This window comes from Pinus tabuliformis, chromosome 1_2, assembly GCF_031772625.1.
Source record: "Pinus tabuliformis cultivar Carrire ecotype Pingquan chromosome 1_2, CPIR1, whole genome shotgun sequence".
Taxonomy (NCBI): Eukaryota; Viridiplantae; Streptophyta; class Pinopsida; order Pinales; family Pinaceae; genus Pinus; species Pinus tabuliformis.
Genome location: NC_142298.1, coordinates 1,128,383,897 through 1,128,404,186, shown reverse-complemented (window position 1 = coordinate 1,128,404,186; position 20,290 = coordinate 1,128,383,897).

The following is a 20,290-nucleotide window of genomic DNA, read 5'->3' as shown; positions in this document are numbered from 1 at the left end:
TATAGTCCACTCTATATTTTTCTTCATTAATTGTCTTTTGGGAGGCCTTAAGAAACATTTTCATTTTGTAAAGATAAACCATAGTGAAAATGAAACTAGTGGAAACACATGAAATCAACTATCCAATTAAGTTTTATTGATAGAGAATTTTTTGTTAAATGTATAGCAATCTATAGGGTAACCAATTTATTACAATGCCAAGATATCAGTGTATGAGTCATCAAGATATCGAATATTGAGAATATCAAATTGGCTTTCATATTCACTCATCGCCTTTAATTTAGATTAAAAAAACTCATCTACATAAAGTTTTATTGGATTAGAAAGAAATTTGTTTTCATGCTTAATCATCTTCTTTATTTTTAAATGAAAATGCATCTAGACCGTATCTTTAAATTTTTGTTAAATATTAATTAACTTTGAAAAAAATAACTTTAATAATCAATAACCTTTTTTACTTTTAATAAATTTAAAATATAGCTAGATTAACAAAGTTAACTTTCATACTCAATTAACCCCTTTAACTCATCTACATAATAGTTTTTTAGTAAACTATATAAATATTTTTATATAGCGTTAATAAATTTTTAAAATATAACTAGATTTAAAAAAATTAATTTTCATACTCAATCATCCTCTTTAACTCATGTGCATGATAGTTTTTTAATACACTATATAAAAATATTTATATTACTAAACAAATAATTTTGCATTAATATCATTTGTTTCTCAAAAAAAAATAATGTGGGACAAATAGACTAAAGATGACTAGTTTCCATAATCCACACAATAATTAAAAATATAGCCAAACTTGACTTAAAAAAAATAGGCAACAATGAATTAAAATATAAAATATAAAATATAAAAAAATTATGTTTTTTTCTCGTAAAAAATAAAAAATAAAAATCTATGTTTTTTTCTCGTAAAAAATAAAAAATAAAAATCTCATTAGAATAAAAAATAAATCTATAAAATAATAAAAAAGTATGTCCCTAGCAAAAATGCCCCGTCAATATGAAACGTATCTTACTACAATCGAAAGGAAATCTATAAAATAATATAAAGTTTCTCAAATTGTGTTTTGAATTGCTTAATCATTTTAACAAATAGGTTAATATGTAAGTTTAATAGCTGGGTTCATAACACTTTGAATATTTAAATTACATCATTTTAAATGTTTATTATATTTTAATATATAAAAGTTGTAAGTGGTCAAATATTTATTGGTTTTATAGATTTTATATTTTATATATAATATAAAGTATGGTGAAATTTATTAAATTTAGATATATAAATATGCTGTAATAATTATATTTTTGAAATAAAATTATTATTATTATTTTGAAATTAAATTAATTATATATATATATATAATTATATATATATCTCTATATATATAATTTACTCTCTAAGTTTAATTTTGGATCAAATTAGTTTATCATCTAAAATATTACAATTTTGTTTATTAATTTTTATATTAGATTTAATTTGAAAAAAAAATATTACTTGCTATATAAAATATTAAAATTTTCATTTTTTATGGTTTAATATCATAATTAAGGGTAAGTATTCTCGAAATAGTATTACTTAATCATATTTTTTATTTTTAATTGAAAACTCATCCACATAATATGTTTAAGCTCTTGTGGGATTTGAAAGTAATTGGCTTTCATGCTCAATCATCTCATTTATCTTTAATTCAAATCTTATCCACACAATAGGTTTAAAGTCTCGCTAGACTTGAAAGGAATTGGTTTCCATGCTCAATCATCCCATTTATCTTTAGTTGAAACTTCATCCACACAATAGGTTGAATTGGTTTTCATACTTAATCATCTTCTTTATCTTCAATTGAAATCTCATGATACAATAAGTTTAAAGTCTTGTCAAACTTGGAATGAATTTGCTTTCATGCTCAATCTTCTCCTTTGTCTTTGATTGAAATCTCATAACACAATAGGTTTAGAGTCTCACTAGACTTGGAAGGAATTGACTTTCATGCTCAATCATCTCCTTTATCTTTAATTGAAACTCTAGTCACATAATAGGTTTAAAGTCTCATTGAACTTTGAAGGAATTGACTTTCATAATTAATCATCTCCTTTAACTTGGATAGAAAGCTCATGTTTCAATTCTTCTTAAACTTGAAAGGAATTAACTTTTATACTTATACATCTTCTTTATCTTTAATTGAAAGGCTATCTATACAATATTTTACAAATTTTATTAGATTTCATCCAACTTATAAAAAAAAAAAAGAAATCATAATTAATCACCTTCTTTACCTTTAATAAAACCACATCACACAATAAATTTAAAATTTAACTAAATTAACTTTCATAAATTAGTCCCTTTTATCTTTAATAAAAATCTCATCCACACAATAGTTTAAAATCTCTTGGCTGGACTAAAACGGAATCATAACAATAAATTAAAATTATGACTAGACTTAGAAAGGAAATCCATAAAATAGTACAAAGGAAATCCATAAAATAATACAAAAGTTTGTGACTAGTGTTTAAGAACACCCATATCAATATGAAAAGTTATCAATAAGTTAAAATCTCACTAGAATTGAAAGGAAATCCAAAAAATAGTACAAAGAAAATCCATAAAATAATACAAAAAATTGTTACTCATGTTTAAGAACACCCATATCAATATGAAAAGTTTTGCGCATTTTGCGCATTTTGAATTGTTATATTCAAGGCTTCATAACACTTTAAATGTTTAAATTATCTAGTTCGATGTTTATTATGTTTTTAAAATTAATTAGTATATAAAAGTTTTAAGTATTTAGATAAATGGTTAAATATTTATTAATTTTATATATAATTTGAAATATTATTAAATTTAAAGATTTAAATATATAAATATGTAATAATTATATGGAGTAGTTTTTGTAACAAAATAATTATTGTTATTATTTTAAAATTAAAATTAAAAGAAATTTATTGTTTCTAATATTTAACATATAAAAACTTCTCAATGAGGATTGGAAGCATGAATGGATAGGGTGTTGGGGACAAGCTTGTCACCCCACCGCCTCAAGCAACATTCATGCACATGCATGTGAATGAATTTAACGTGGATGAAGGTGGTGGTTTCTATATTTGGTCTAGATTTTGCTACCAATTAGCTAAGGCAGAGGGTTAATAGTGATGAGTTATTACTCTCTCCAACGTAGGAAGGTCTATGACCGTAAATTTATATTTTTGTTGAGAATCCATTATCCCACAGTTCTAGTGATTTTTCTCACCTCAACCTTAGTTTTAGATCAATCTGAAGACATTTATGGAGCTTTGGTAGCGTCGTTTATCTCTTTGAGAATTTGTAGGATTGTCCTTCTTAAGGTGGAGTCTTCTCAGAGTGGGTAGAACTAGCGCTTCATGACGGTGGTCTTTCATCTGCTTGTTGGTGGGTTGGTTGGGACTTTTCTTTTCTATTCCATTGTTATTTTGGAGTATGTAGAGGTTCACTTCAGTTTCATCCTTCGGCCAAGGTAAGCGACTTTACTGGTGGTACCTTTTTGTGTTCTCTATCTCGATCCCCCTTACTTTTGGAAGCTCAAGTATGTATTTTTTCATGGATAAATGTTTTATTGCTGTCACATTATGTGGCCAAGAAGGGTAGAATAATTTTATTTCCTGAAGCTTTGTTTGGTAATATTTCTCCTTCCCACTAGCACTATTCGCTGCTCGCTCTTTATCTGTAGACATGTTCTCAATTTTTTAACTTTAGTGTATCACTCTTTATATTCTTGCCCTATTATTTCTCTTATATTCGTATCACTCCCCTAGTGTCTATATAATATGAGTACCCAACCTCGACATTGCATGTGTAGTCCTGAAGGTGGATGAAGCAGACGCAAAGGTGAAGGTGGTCATAGAGTTTGGGAAATTTTCAACCTTTTATGCACTTTGGGAAATCCAAGAAAACTATTTTTAATTGAAAAACATGAACCAATAGTTTTGGACTATTGTATCAACTGAAGCCTTCCTTGACTATTGTATAAAATCATGCTAACACCAACACAAAGGAAAATTACAAGGCTCTACTCTCTCTCTCATCCCAACCTGTTACTCTCATATGTAGCCAATCTACTCATTATAGAATATTCCAGTCTCTCATCTATCCTTCAAACAACCATAACATTCTCTTACACTACCCTACAAAACAAAAGGAATATCTTCTCTTTCTTCACTCTAAAATCCCATAGGGGTCTTCTTCTTTTCCAGTGTTCTTCAATGCATACAAAAAGAGTCTAACTATTGAATGTATTTTTGGAATAACCTAGGACAGAGAATACTCGGCCTTAAAATAGTAAATGAGAAACAATAATAGGAATACAACTTTGAAGCTTTTTTCTTAATTTATATTGGATATTTCAACTATGGTTTATCTCTCAAACAATCACATTTTCTCTCAGGTGAATTTCCAATAGAAAGTTTCATTAATATTTATGTGTACTTACTAGCCATGATACACAAGAATTTCTTGCCATTTGTAGCCATTGTTGTCACTCACTGCACTATGAGTTTTCAGTTGATAAAAGTTGCCAAAGATGCAGTGAATTTTGAGGCCATATTCTAGGCCACAAGAGCAGTTAAATCCAAATTGTAACCTTTCCATTTCATAGTTCCTGGAACGAGCTTTCCAACGGTATAAGGAAGTTCAAAAATGGATTTCTAGATCAAAAGATATGGCTTGTTAAGGTTCATAGGGTCTATTTCCTTTTAAAGGGAAGGAGAGAAGGATATCGGAGGTTCGGTGTTCATCGCAATCACAAATTGACGGATTCTCCGAAGTAGTGACAGGGCATGCAGTGAAATCGGCGATCAGCTGATTGCCGATCTCACAAATTGACTATCGACGGGTCCAGAGCTCAGTGAATCGGTGATCGGCGGTGGGCAGTCCCGCATCTCGTAGGTCTCACATATTGGAAAATTGGCGATCAGTAGGCCCAATGGTCCATCCTTTAAGGAATTGTGGGGAAGCGCTGATATAATGTTAAATCGTTGAGGAGGGCCGAAAACCTTTAACGAAGAAAATCAACGCAAAAACAGGGACATGCGAGCCTTTTTCTCTCTCCTCTAGGGGGCCACGTGGCAGAATATCATTGGTCCTCATGGATCCACATGGCAGCGACATCGTCCTGACATGGCAGTACAGAAGACACGTGGCATGCAGATTTGGCATTTTCAGGGGTCCTTTGGGGGCATTTATGGGTGACACGTGTCACCACTCATAGGGTGACACATGGCAATGATGACATCACCCATCGCAATCGCATATCAACAATTGCACAAGTCAAGTCCCTCATCCGTCATAGTCCCTCTAGGCTTGCGATTGCGATATCTAGGGTGATCCTCCCGGATGTGATATTTCATGGGTTCTGTCTTATAAGGATTTCGCGTCCGGACAAGTCGGCCAACGCTATGAAAGAATGTAAAGAGGTTTCTTCTCTCGATTTCGGTATGCAATGCTTTTGGTGGGCTCGACCCCATAGATCGGTGATCACAAGAGTCTAGAGGAAATATAAAGGGAAAGCATAGAAAATTGTCAATATGTTGGATTTTATATAACAAAGAAAAAATCCCTTCCGCAAGTAGTTCAATGGCTCTAGCACCCTCGGGTTAAGCACATTGTTCTAGCCCCTAGTCATATGAAGAAATCATGGAAAGGGGCTAAGGAGGATCGAGACTCGCCTATTTTGCAACATTTCTTTAGCGAAAGGCCAACATTGGAAAGTCCTCCATATTTCCACCAAGAGAGCATCACCAGGAAGATTAGGGCATTGATAGTACAATGCCGGGCTTTAAAATCCTGATGGGTCAGAAACTGTGGCTTTAAGGGAAACAGGTGGCACATTCAAAACTGACATGGGCTGATTTAGAAAATCCCATTGTGACACGAAATCAGGGTCGACCTTGACAGGAATGAAAAGAGGCTTGGTAGCTCAGGAGGATTCAATTTTCAGGCATGGTGTCCCATAATAGAGAGAGGCGACGTACTGCCCAAGGATCCTTTATTTTAGTACTACGACATGAAGTCGATGGTGCCCACTCCCAACTTTAAATAATGAATGGCTCGAGCAGTAAAGGAAGAAATGACGGGAGCCAGCTAAGCAGCACAAGAGACCATAAAATGAGCCCACTGAAACCTGAAGCAGAAGAAATTACAGATATGGGAACTAAGATAGTTTATTAATGCTTGTTTATGACTGTTTACTTATTTGATGTTGTGCAATTTACCTCCTTTCAATGAGTCCATTAATTCTGTAATATTTTTGGGCCACAGAGCCATCCCCAGCTAAGACAACTAGTCAATTTGTCAGCTGAGACTTGACTGAAGATATTTTTTAATGTAATGAATGTTCAATGCTCCTCCTCTATTGATAAATAGAAGGAAGCAAGACTTAACAAAGGTTCAGAAATTCTAAAGAAAAAGCTACATGTAATTTTCAGACTGCATGGCTTTGAAATACAGACTTTTCAGAATATCAAGCAAATGGTGGTGATTCCCCATTCAAGTATTACAATATGTTATCCCTCTGTCAAAACCCATTTTATGTTCATGTTTATTCTCTAAATTCGTGCAATCATAGCTGCTAGAAATATTTCAAGATTCCTCACGTATTCATTTGTATCGATATGTTAGTGTAAGTGTTTGTAACTATATCACATATTCATTTGTATCGACATTGTTAATGCATCTACCTATATGGATTATTGAAATTATATCTTTAAATCTGCGCTACATGAATCATATCATTCAGCCCCTCCTTCATCCATTATATCTACTTGTAACTCAAATAAGTGTAGGAATTCTTAAAGCTGCAAGCTCTATGTGTTGAGCATAGAATTCTTGATGATGTTAGCCCCATATGATGAGTTTCTCATTCTCCTTATCCTCGATCATTGCTCTACAAAATATTATTAGATTGCAAGTCCTTGAACTACTTAACCTCCATTGTTTTATGCATATTTTTGAGATTTGTATATGTGAAGAAGTACTAGAAGATCATGTCTTACTACTTTAGGTGAATGAACCAACCCATTATAGATACATATAGAATATAAGTGAGGTATCCCTTTACTGAGAATCATTTGAGACACTCTAAATTTAGATGTTCCCAAGCACTGGTCTTGTAAGCAATCCGAGGCTGTCTCTGGGAGCTACAAAATCTTCTGGCGCCATTGTCGGGGAACGTATTGAAGGATTTTTCCCCTGGGATACGACAAGTTGAGCACTCTTTGCGTAGGTGAACAAAGAGGTTCCAATTTCATTCATCATCACCTTAGCGACTCCACAAACCCCCATTATTATATATCATCTTGGCTTTTAAAAGGCCTCACACTCGCTTAGATACATCTCAGTAGAAATCCCCATTCGTATCTAACTTGAAGATTAAATTTTAGGAATGTCTGGAAAGAGAAAACTTCCCCTGCCTATGCTACCATCTCACTAGCCTTTGAAGCTTCCTCATCCAGCTCTCAGCCTGTTGTTACTCACTACTCAGGATTTGTTCCTAAGGCCCTGACATACCCTACAATCAGTCTAGCCAGTCCTACCACTGTGTTTTTGGGCCAAGTTTCTCAGGCTAGTATCAATCCCCCTCCATTAATCCAGATGGCTCTTCCAGGTTTCTTGTTAAATAAATATGCACCTATTAATTTACCTCAACCTCTAAGTGCAATGCCTCAATACGACTTAAAGAATCTGCCTAGGTTCAATGGGGAAGATGATAACACGACAGAGAGACACATTCAAACCTTCACTGCCTTTGCTGAGAACCTAACCGTGGAATAGTTGGATGTGGTCATGATACTTTTTGTACAATCCCTTGATGGAGAGGCTAGAAAGTGGTTCAAAGCCCTACCCAATGCCTCCATCACTACCTCGGAGAAATTTGAAAACTCTTTCACACAGAAATGGGGTGAAAAGAGAAACCATGAGTACCTCCTCACAGAGTTTAATGCCATAAAGAAGAAGCCAAAAGAGGATATTTCATAATTTATAAGAAGGTTCAATAAGCAATACAATAACTTGCCAGCTAAGATAAAGCCTCCTCTAGTTGTTGCTTGAGTAGCTTTTTTGGGCGCCTTTGAATCTGAATTTAAACTCAAAAAAGTTCAGGAGAATCAAATTTACCATTTGAGATAAATTGCAAAAACAAGTTGGTTACATGAAAATGGTACATTTCATGGAGCAAGGTCAAAGTGATGGAGCAGCATACCTGAGCCAAATCAACACTTATAGCTCCTACTTCAGCATTTCAAGTTCTTCAAAAGATAAACTTGAGGTAAAAACTTTCATAAGACTTTTTAATTTATTAAAAATTTAGGAAAATGTGAAAAATAACCACTTCAATTACCATTCATGCAATTCATCTTCTCTATCATTGACCCGGCCCTCATCAACCTTTTTCATCTTTGAATTAACCACTCAACCATATTTTCATTTATTGGTCTATCCCTCATACCAAATTCATGCCCTTTCTAGAAGCCTCATCATCAAGAAATAGTGTGCAATATATTCAAAAGTCATCATGCAAATATTATGAGTATGAAAGCTTGGCATGGCAGTGATCCATAGTAGAAGTCATCATGAATGTCTTGAAGTCCCCGAGTTTGAAATCTAATATCAATCTACTAACTTTTGTAAATTTGAATATGATGTGCTTAAGAGCTAGGTTCAAGACAAATTTCAAGTGTTTGGAGCAAAGGTTGATTGAAGACATGCTTGTGAAGGAATGGAAGCATTAGTTGGTGGTAATCACTTTTATTGTGCATAAATGATAGAGGAGTTGTCTTTAGTGCGACTTTTTGGCAGCTTTTCTAGTGGATTTTTCCGATCTAATTTCTCTAAAATCTGGTAGGAATTCATTGAAATCACAAGATTGATGGGCAAACCCTGCATAATAGAAGTGCCCTAGGGGTTTTTCATGGTGCTAAATCCATATATACAGTCAAAAAACTAGTTTAAATAACACAAATCAATATTTCACATCAAAATTTTCACCAGATTCCGGCATCGGAAACTCCAAAAAGTCGCACTATAGACAACTCCAATGATAGACCTCAATGCCTTATTTGGTGATGTTTTGATCCATTGTCTATATATTTAAAAAATAAAATATATGCATGCACTCCTTTCTTAGATCATTTGTTAAAAAAAAAATTGAGGTCATTGAAATCTGCTATGTTTTGACTCCTCTACTAGGTAAGAGATGGATTTAGCGAAGGTATGTGTTGAAATTGTAGCTCATAAAGTTTTTAATAGAAAAAGAGATGTTCAAAGTACTCTGAAGTTTGCACAAACAATATGCCTATAAAATGGAGTATCCTAGAGAGAAAGAGAGAGAAAGAAACAAATATGAGTTCATACCCAAAGATCAAAGACAATGTTGTTTTCACCTTTGTATAAATTGCTGCACATTTTTCTCTTCTATGGGTATGATATCACAAGGATGCTACCTTGCAATGATATATGCAACAAACAAGAGCAAGAGTTCAACACAAGGTAAACAAAAGGGAAACAAGTTCTTTAAATATCATAAAGCAAATGCAACAGGAGTTTAGCAACAACACAAAAATGCTTTCTCTTCTTTACATATTCAGCACATATTCATCAAGGCTCATGCATAGTACATTGATACCCTATTTCAACATGCATACAAAAGGATTTGAGGAACACCTCCAAAAGTATGGTAATAAACATGATTCACATTGAAAAGAATTGAGTTAAGCCTTGAATGTGTGGTTATTACTCCAAGTTACCACAATGATTCAATCATTTCATCAACCTTTTATTCCTCTTGGAATCTCTTCTATGGTTTCATTGTCCCTTGGTTGAAAAATCTTGTATGGTGGAGATGGTTTTATTGGTTCGACTCCATTTCTTGGACATTTTATGGTCTAATTGTAGCACAATTGGGTGACATGGATTCTAAGATGAATACAATAGAAGAAAAATGAAAAAATAGTATATTTTGGGAGAAGCTACTTCTTGGGAGTTGTATTTTACATGGTGTGCATTCATATTTCATTTTCTTTGATGTTTCATTTTCCATTGAAACATTCAACTTTCAGATTTAGGCATCAAAGAAAGGGGTGCTGAAAATTAGCTTTATTCCATGGAGATGAGACTTGGTGTGGATCCATGTTCTGATGAAGTTGGAAAGGAGAAAAGACAGGTGATATAAGAAGAACTTCATCGATAATATTAACCAACATCTTTTAAAGAAACACTCTTCAAGAAAGAAATAGGAAAACCTTGTATAGATAACGAAAATAGGTATATGACTTCATTTTTGAGACTCAACTTGCATGAGGGCATGCAAATATCTCGGTGTGGGGGAGATGTTGAGTCATTGATTTGTCATCATTTTCGCTTGTCTTTAACATTCATTAGGTCATTATTTCCAACCATCCATTGCACCATTTCACTCACTACCATTTTTACCATAATTCTTCATGATGTGTATCTATATGTCTAAGTGGTTAATTAACATAGTTTTCCTTTATTTTTAGTAGATTAAGAAGAATTTTGCATGATTTTAACTAATGACAGTTTAGCAAGTTCAAGTTGTTGCAGATTTGTCAAGTTTCTGTAGCTACCTCCATGGTTGAGGTAGTAGCACCACTCTAGAATGAAATCCAACACATGGACATTGTTTCTAGAAGCTCCAATATGGATTTTGATTGGTCAAATTCCACCCAGCTCACACATGTGGACCTTCAGGCAAAGATGAAGGGAAAATTGCAGCAGTTTTGACTAGTCAACTTCAAATGCTTTTTCTGAGAAAATGCAAGCGAATCTCAGAAAAGAAAAAAAACATGGGTTTTGTTCATAACAGTCCCAATTAAGTTTTTATGACTAGGTTTCCCAAATTCGTTACCATTTGGGAGATATTTCAGGTTCTTTGGAGCCCTATTTTCAGTTGTGTTAGCAAACAATGCACTTATGTCTCAATAAACACTCAGTCAAGAAAACAGAGGTTGGAATGCACTGTGCTTCATCAAATTCGTGGCAACTAGTTGCCCATTCAGTTCTGACATTTAGCCATATGAATTTCCATGGAGTTACACTGTAATCACTATATAAACACGCCATTGAAACATAGAAGGGGATAATTTTGGATGTGACTGCAATATCGTGTTACAAACTCTGTTTTTATTACCTGAATGAAGATGCATATTAAACTTCCAATGCACAGTTAACTAATACCTGAAGTCGAGACCATTTGTTACAGAGGACCCCTGCAACAGAAGAGGTTCTGTTTTATTTTATATTTTCCAATTAGATGCTTTCATAGTTTTGATTTCGTAGATTCAATTGTTATGTTTTTATTATGATATTTCATTCTCGTTTCATTCTAGACGCTTAAATCATCTTTGTCATCTCTTTAATTAGTTTCCAATATTCCATAATATAGGTACTTTATATATTCTAGTTCGTTTCCATGGTTTTTAGCATAGAATTTTGGCTTAAATAGATGAACAATTATTTCTAGAATTGTTGTTTCATTTCTAGTATTTCCTTTTCAATTACAATAGATGTTAAGCCGATGTAAATTTATTTTCTTTTGAAGACAGATTAAATCTCTTTTTGCATAGATGTTTATCAGGGATTAGATTTTCCTTCTTTCATCTAAGCAATAAAAGATTTCTTTCAAATAGATTCTTTCTTGCAAATCGAGTAGTTTATTTTTCGTTTGTAATTTAAAGATTCTTTTTCTGAGTTTAAAATTGTAATTGCTTTCTAATGATTTCAATAATTTAACAATTTGTTTATTTTCATTAATGGAGATTTCATTCACATAAAAATTTCCAAAAGACATAAAAATATTGAAGTTTTTTTTTTTTTTAGAATTTAGTTTTTCTTCTTAATTCATTCTTAGCAAGTAAATTGGTTAAGATTTAAAAATAGATTCAACTCACTTAAATTAGAATTCAGTTTAAATCATCATGATCTTTTACATTTCATCAAAAATAACAAACAAAACATAAAACGACAATCATCATAATAAACTGAGAGTAAGAATGGATTCTAGCATATATAGTGCATTACACTTCATAAGTTTACCAACTTCAGTTGATAATTTATGCTTGCAATTTAAGAACATTAAATTGACTAAATAACTAGCACTGAAATACAAGCTCAGGAAAATCAAGATGGAGAAGGGCGGCACAATACCACAGTACTTGATCGGGTTCACCCAATGTCGGGATGAACTTGGGAGTGTTGGTGTAATAGTTGTCGAAGATGATCTGGTTGGCCTAGCACTTGTAGGCCTTCTCAAGAGTTGACACGTTAGCTACAAACCATTTAGCTTGTTTCAAGTTTAGTCTCAATAGGTTCTAAATTCAAACTTGATAAGAAGTTGTTCAAGGTGGATGATGATTGTCAAATAACTTTTTTAATAAAAAGTATTAAAAAAAAAAATTAATTATGAAAAAAAAAATCAACCTTGTAATTCTAAATGAAAAATTGTAATTTAAATATAATTAATTTAATGCATATTTGATTTTATGTAATTAAAAATAATTTATTATATAGATTAATTTAATATTAATTCATAAATTAACAAAATTGTTGTTATTATTATGGATATATATCATAATATGTTTTTATTGTCATAATGTGTTTAGTGTTTGTTTCTTGGTCATATTCAACTATAAGGCATTTTGTATTCCCAATGAGGTATCATTAGAGTATTATAAATATTATTCTTCATTAACTTCTATAGATATTTGAATTCCAAGAGCGGTTTTGGCGGGAGCGATGGAGCAACAAGCAGGTGAGTATGGGTAGGTAGTTGCATGCCTGCAGCACATTGACGCAGCTAGCTGTACCATCTGCGTACATGTCTACCTCGAGACAGGGCAGATTATAATACCCCTTCCCTGTAACAAAGGTTTTTTTACTTAGTTTTTTTTTACAGTGCCCGCTTTACCTGCACTACGGTTTGGAGTTTTGACCTTGGGTTTCAAGCCGTTTTGTCGACTTGTTGCTCCATCTCTTAGCAGTTACCACAGGCGGTTGGCGATACCTTGCCCCTGACAGCGATGGACCTCGATTTGGTGGATTACTCAGAAGAAACGTTAGCGGAGGGATTTATCTAGACCAACCAGCATTCAACTAAGCTTGGGGAGCATCCGTTTAGCAATGAATTGCATGAGGCAATCTCGGTCTCCCTTCTCTCTCAGGCCCATCTGACCACCAGGTGATCTTGTCAGACGACCCCCCTACTTGGCTGTCCCTCTCCTCTCCCTCGCCGTCTCCATCTTCCCTAGGGTTTGCGTAGGGGTGCCTTAACCCTAACCCTTCGTCCCCTACCCCTGGTCACATTTCCCACCCCCCTCTGTCTGCTTACCCCTCCGCTCCTCCTGCTCCATCTTCCACTTTGAATCCCCTGGTTTCGCCGTGCTCCTCCTCACCTCCCTCTGGCTGTTACACCACTGTTCCCCCCTTAATGGATGCACTCTTGACGACACATCCCTTCCCCTGGTAAATCCCCCTGAATCGAAGCACACCCCTGACCATCGAGGAGACTCAGTGGCCGAAGTTAGGGCTTGCAAGAAGACCAAGTGCTTCTGGAACAAAGCGGTCGATACTTTTCTCAAGCTCGAGGAGGATATCCGGCTCGGTGATACTATGGACTTCGCAGACAGGGTGCTAGTTGGAAGAGTCCGGGGACGAAATTATATAGCGGCTCGCATAAAAACATGGACTTCGGAGGTCTGGGGGCATCACCTAGCTGACCTGCCCACAGTACAAACCTTTGTGAAAGGATGGTTTTCCCTACGCTTCTCTAGACCAGACCACACGAATTGGGTACTATCGTCCTACTGGCATTTTGAGCATGCTCCAGTCCTCCTAAAGCATTGGTCTCTGTTGTTCGACCTGGACACAGAGCAGCTCGGTGTTGGTCCGATATGGGTTAGATTACCGGGACTCCCATTACACTTCTGGTCTGAAGACATTTTCAAGCGTATTGGGAACTCAATTGGCACATATATGGAATCAGATAAATCCTACTTATCCATAGGCAAGATGGCTTTCACTAGAATTCTGGTTCACATGGGCACCAAGGGAGGACTACAGGAATTCATCACCGTACAGTGGAGATCATTCACCCGGAAGCAACCACTGGACTATGAGGGCATACCCTATAGATGCTGAAGGTGCCATAAATTCAGACATGTATACAAGGATTGCCCCCTGATCACCAAGAAGGGCCAACAACCGAAGATCAATGAATAGGAAGCCCATCCCCCTCGGGACATTCCTCAACTAGCTACAGAAGTGGAAGACCAGCCACAACACGTCTCGACCGAAGTAGACATTACACATGAGAAAGAATCAAGGAAGAAGAGGGAGAAAGCTCCTCTCCGGCCTCCCTCCCCACCTATAACAAGACAACGAGCGGCTATAGGGGACGCACACTCCACGGGTATGTCAAATTATCCTCTCTCATCTGTTTTTTCATCTTTTGTTTCTCTTGGTTTGCCATCCCTATTTCAGCAAGACTAGTCTATGGATTTTTTGGGTTCTACCTTCATTTCCCCCCTCTTGCAGCCCCCTGGCTCCTCTACCAGCCGCCCATGGTTCAACACTACCCTATTTATTCCCCCCCTCCTGCTTACTCTTTCCCTTAACCTTCCCTCTCTGATGATCCCTCTCCCCCATTACCCTCCCATCCCCTTCTGGAACCCTGTTACCCCCTTCACTCCCTAATGCGTTCTTAGGGCCTCGACATCATAGGTTTTGAGGAGGTGTCTCCTCCCCCCCCCCCAAAGCCTGACGGTGTCCCTCTCATCTTTCCAAAGCCAAGCATTAGGCTAGGGAGGAGATCACATCTGGCAAACAGAAAACCATTAATTGGGCCCTTAAAGCAGAGCAAGCCCCTCCCCCTCCATGAACTGCTCTCCTTTAACTGTCATGGGATGGCTAGCCTAGATAAAAAACTAGCCCTTAAGCGCCTATTTGCCACAGAACTTGTAGACATCATTTTTCCACAAGAAACCCTTGGTCCTGCTTGCACTATTACTCACTTACTTGAATCCTGGCTATCTGGCTGGTCATTCCATTCCCTTGATGCCTCTGGCAAATCTGGGGGTTTATCCTTGGGCATATGTAATCGTACCATCAAGACTCTGAGGGTCTGGGGAGGTCGAGGATACTTGGCAGTGGATATCTACTCTCCCACTCTAGAATCGGAATTCAGGATCTATAATGTATATGGCCCCTGTCAAGACATAGCCGCTTATTTTAGATCCTTGTTTAATTCTGCCCTCCTGCAATAAGATAATATCATCTTAGGGGGAGACCTCAATTTCTCCCTGGGATATGTGGAATCTTGGGGAAATCAAGCTTAGTTGGATGCACTATCCGTCTTCTTTGAAAATCTCCTAGAGCCTCATAGCTTTATTGACATCCCCTCAGCCAAAGTGCAACCCACCTGGAGGAACAATAGAACTGGGGAAGCAAGCCTTGCCAGACGACTCGACAAATTCCTGACTAAGGAAGACTTGGTCAATAGGGGAGCCCGTATTAGACAATGGGTGAGTTCAGGTGGTCTATCGGATCATCGACCCATCTATCTTGAGTTGCAGGATGTAACAGACAAACCCAAGGCCCCATTCAAATTTAACTCCACTTGGCTACGGGATATGGATTACATCAAATTGGTGACTGATTTTTGGAAGGCAAACCCCTTAGGCTCATCTGGGAACCTCAGCCAGGACTTTGCACATAACATGAAGGAGCTGAAAGGCCTATCCAAGGCGTGGGCAATTAAGAAGAATGAAGCGGATGATCTGATCCTCAGATCATCAAAGGAAGAAATCTTATCTTTTGAGGAGGATATAGGAGGCATTGTGATAACCTAGGAGCAAAGGGATAAGCACTCCACAGCTCTGCTGAAGAGAACACATATCTTAAGAGACAGAGAAGAGAGCCGGTGACTCTAAAGTCAGGCCATATGGCTGAAGGAGGGGGGCGAAAATACAAAATTATGTCATAAACATGCCAACGGGAGAAAGGCCATTAATACCATATGGGAGCTCCAAGACTCTCAGGGATGAACCACTCAATCCTTTAGAGAACTGGCTACATTGGCATGCGCTCACTTTCAAAATATATATAGGGCTCCACCCAATGCTACCCTTGTAGAATTAATGCATATCATGTATCTCTTCCCAGGCTTCGTAGATCAAGATATGGAACAAGAACTCCTACGAGAGGTTTCACTAGAAGAGCTCGAAGCCACACTAAAGTGGCTAAAAAAAGATAAGAGTCCAGGGCTAGACAGCTGGACAGTGGAATTTTATATAGCTTTCTTTGAGGTTTTAGGAATGGACCTCCTATGGCTAATAGAGGAAAGCAGAAGAAGTGGAAGGATCCCGAGAGGCCACAAGACTACCTTTATAGCCCTCATCCCCAAAGCTGACAAGCCCACCTCTTTTGATGATTTCAAATCAATCTCCTTATGCAATTGTATATACAAGATCATAGCCAAGATTATCGCCAATTGCATTAAGCCTATTCTATCCCTCCATATATCCCGTGAACAATTTGCCTTTCTACACAACAGGCAGATACATGAGGCGATAGGCATTGCACAAGAACTCCTTCACTCTATATAGCTCAGGAAGTTGAAAGGAATGATAATGAAGATAGACGTATATAAAGCTTTTGACAGGGTTAACTGGCTATACCTCTGTATCCTTTTTACCCACCTGGGATTTCCTTTCTCCTTCATCAAGTGAATCATGAGCTGTATAACCGATGTACCTTACAATGTTCTCATAAATGGATCGGCCTCCCCCTTTTTTCACGTTGAGAGGGGACTCAGGCACTACTGTTCCTTCTTATCATGGAGGGCCTCAGTCGAATTATAAGAGAAGAACACAGACATGGAGAATCAGGGGCATCAAAATATCTGATTCAGCTACATTGACTCATCTGCTCTTTGTGGACGATGTTCTCATTTTTCTCAATGGTGGCCTTGGCGATCTCACCGCCCTCCACCTTGTTATGGGTACATTTCAAAAGGCCACCGGGATGGTGCTGAACGAATCCAAATCCACCATAACATCACCAGGTTGCTCCCAGAACGAATTACTTTTTGCCTTAAGGATATTCCCCTTTATGACTCATCGTATAGAGGAAGGTTTAAGATATCTGGGTTACTGACTGAAGCCATTTGGCTATAAAATTGTAGATTGGATTTGGCTCATTTCTAAAGTAGAAAATTGTTTAAACATCTGGTACCATAAGTATCTATCCAGAGCTGGCAGGCTAGTACTAATCAAAGTTGTTCTAGAAGCAACGCCTGTTTACTGGATGACCTTGGCCTGGATCCCCAGGGGCATTCTGAATAGGTTACAAAATATATGCTACTGCTTTCTATGGAAGGGGAAATAGATAGGAAGAATATTTTCTTGAACTAAATGGGAATCTCTGGCAATGCCTAAGCGATGGGATGGTTGGGGAATCAAGAGATTGGATACATTTTCCAAAGTACTTGCAGCAAAGTTGGGATGGTAGCTACTCAATAATTGCAGCCTTTGGACGAAGGTTGTCACTTCCAAATATATCATCCCCTCAAACCCACTTGATTGGATCAGGTAAGGTCACAGATCTAACGGGAGCATATCAATCATCTGGAAGGCGGTAACAAAGGCTATAGATCTGATAAGAAACGACTTGACATGGAGGATTCGATCTAGTTCCCTGGTGCGCATAGGAGAAGATCCCTGGGTGGGTTGTGGCAACATACACAGTCTTCCAGTTGATTTGAGACTTCATTTAGCAGAACAAGGTATTACTCATATATGTCATATTGCGGATAATGACCGATCCTCATTGACACAGCAGGCTTGGAGATTTGGAGCAGCACTAAACATTCCCCCACCCTGGCAACAAGAATGGAGACACTACATTTTTGCGTTAACGGAAGCCCATATCAAGATATTGGAAGGAGATGATAAGCTCGTTTGGGCTTTTAAAAAACATGGTTATTACGCCCCTAAGACTGGATATTTAGTTCTTTTGGATCCCCTTAAGCCGGTTGCCCCTGAGTCGTGGTGGAACCTTTTATGGAAATTAAAAGCACCCCCAAGATCGAAGTTTCTTATGTGGTCTATACTAAACAACAAAGTCCCAACAGGTGCAATCCTTATGAAAATATCTTTCTTAGGGCCATTCTGGTGCCACCTCTACAAAAACAATAATGAAGATACTGGACACCTCTTTCTGTACTATCCTCTTGCACAAGGGCTATGGAATGGCTTCCTCGCATTGCTCCCCATATCTAGCAGATGGCACGGCAACAACTTAAAGGAAGCTTAGGAAAACTGGTGGAATTAATCCAAGGGAAAGGAAAGGAACATACCGCTGGTCATAAGCTGGGCACTATGGATAGCCAAGAAGAAAATCATCTTCCAACAAAATTCCCCCCATTGGCCTTCCATTTTGAACAGAGTATCCACGGAGTACCACATGATACCTACAGAGGCCACTCAAATCCAACATAGGAGAATTGAGGTAGAAGTCATCAATCACTCCCTTCCATGGGCCTACTTTGATGGCTTAGCTCAGGAATTGGGATGTGGAGGAGGAGATGTACTACATTTATCAGATACCCACTCTTTTAAAATAAAAATGGGGTTGGGTAGGGGAACAAACAATTATGCCGAGCTTCTAACCGCCAAATACCTTATACAATATGCATTACATAAACATTGCACAAATCTGCAACTTTTTGGTGATTCAAAACTGGTTAACTAGATCAACAAAAAACACATCTGCAATGCATATACATTGAAGCATATTCTAGATGAGATTCATAGACTTATCATGTCTTTTGACTCTTTTACTTTTCATCATATTTACAGGGAGCAGAACACCGTTGCTGACCACTTATCCAAAGAAGCAGTGATCAAGGATGACGACACTTGGATGATTTGCGAGGAAAAGGATGGTGCAGTTTATCAGCACTATCACAGACCTTTTATAGATCCTGAATCTATCTTAGCAACACTGCTAGAACATAATTTCATTTTTGATGCTTATCTTTTTGTTTATCTGTAAATAATTATCAGAACTTATCACTCCCTCTCTGCGAAGAGGTCAAACAGTTTACTTATTTTTTGTTTTATATCCATATACTCCCTGCGTGGAGGAATGCTCAAAGTTTCTTCCATTTTTGAACAGGCAAAGCCATACTTAAGTAATGCTTATGCATATGCAAAATGTAATTTTCTCCTATAACGAAAATTACGACTTTTTACACGGGAAAAAAACTTCTATGGATATTTGGGTTTTACCATTTAAATTATTTGTTTGCTTCCTCTCTTTATGTTTATTAAAAAAATAAAATTTATTTAATATTTTTCTTAGGAGTTTAAATATGATAAATTTATTGTTATATATTTATGCATACGCTCATGTATGCATATTCTTATGGTCTTTCATGGTATCAACACCTATTTTCTAGATCTAAGATTGTTATGTAGATTTAATTCCCTGGATAAAATTCGTTGTATTTACTTTTTTAACATTAAGTATATTTAAGGTATTCTTTAGATATAGTATTTTAGCACCTTATATTAATTTTGAAGCCTTGCTTTTTACACACATTTAAATTGTTTTTCGATTACATGCTTTACTTCTTCATTTTCTAAGTATTATTTTCATCAAATATGCCATTGTGATTGTATCTAGAGCATACAAATTAGTTAGGATTATCTAGTTGTCAAAATTGGTTTTCATTTGCTCTAGGTCTAATTAAAAGCCAATCAAATATTAAGATAACTTATCTACAAATATATAACCTAACGTTTTTGGGAACATTTTTATTTTTTTGGTGAGCTTAATGGTTGAGAAAATGTATCTTCTCCTAAAAGTTCATAGATACAAACCTACAGGAGGATTGGGTATGTACACCTTTCTAGAATTAACAGTTAAATTACTGCATGGTGGAAGGGACATTGTCCCATAAATAAGGATGTCTCACACACCAATTTGGTGTCTTACTTGGTTGTGACCTTCAAATTAGATTATTTTTTTTATTATAAAAAATATAAAAATCAAGATTTCAAACAAAAGAGAAAACAAACGTTGCATAATTTTTTTTTGCCTCCCTGCCCCTCCCATCTTAGTAGGAAGTTGTACATCGTAACAATCCATATGAAACTAGATGGATTGTCCTTCCTCAATTAGCATGATATAACCTTTCCTTCATAAATAAATTGTATGATACACCATTCTAGGGTCA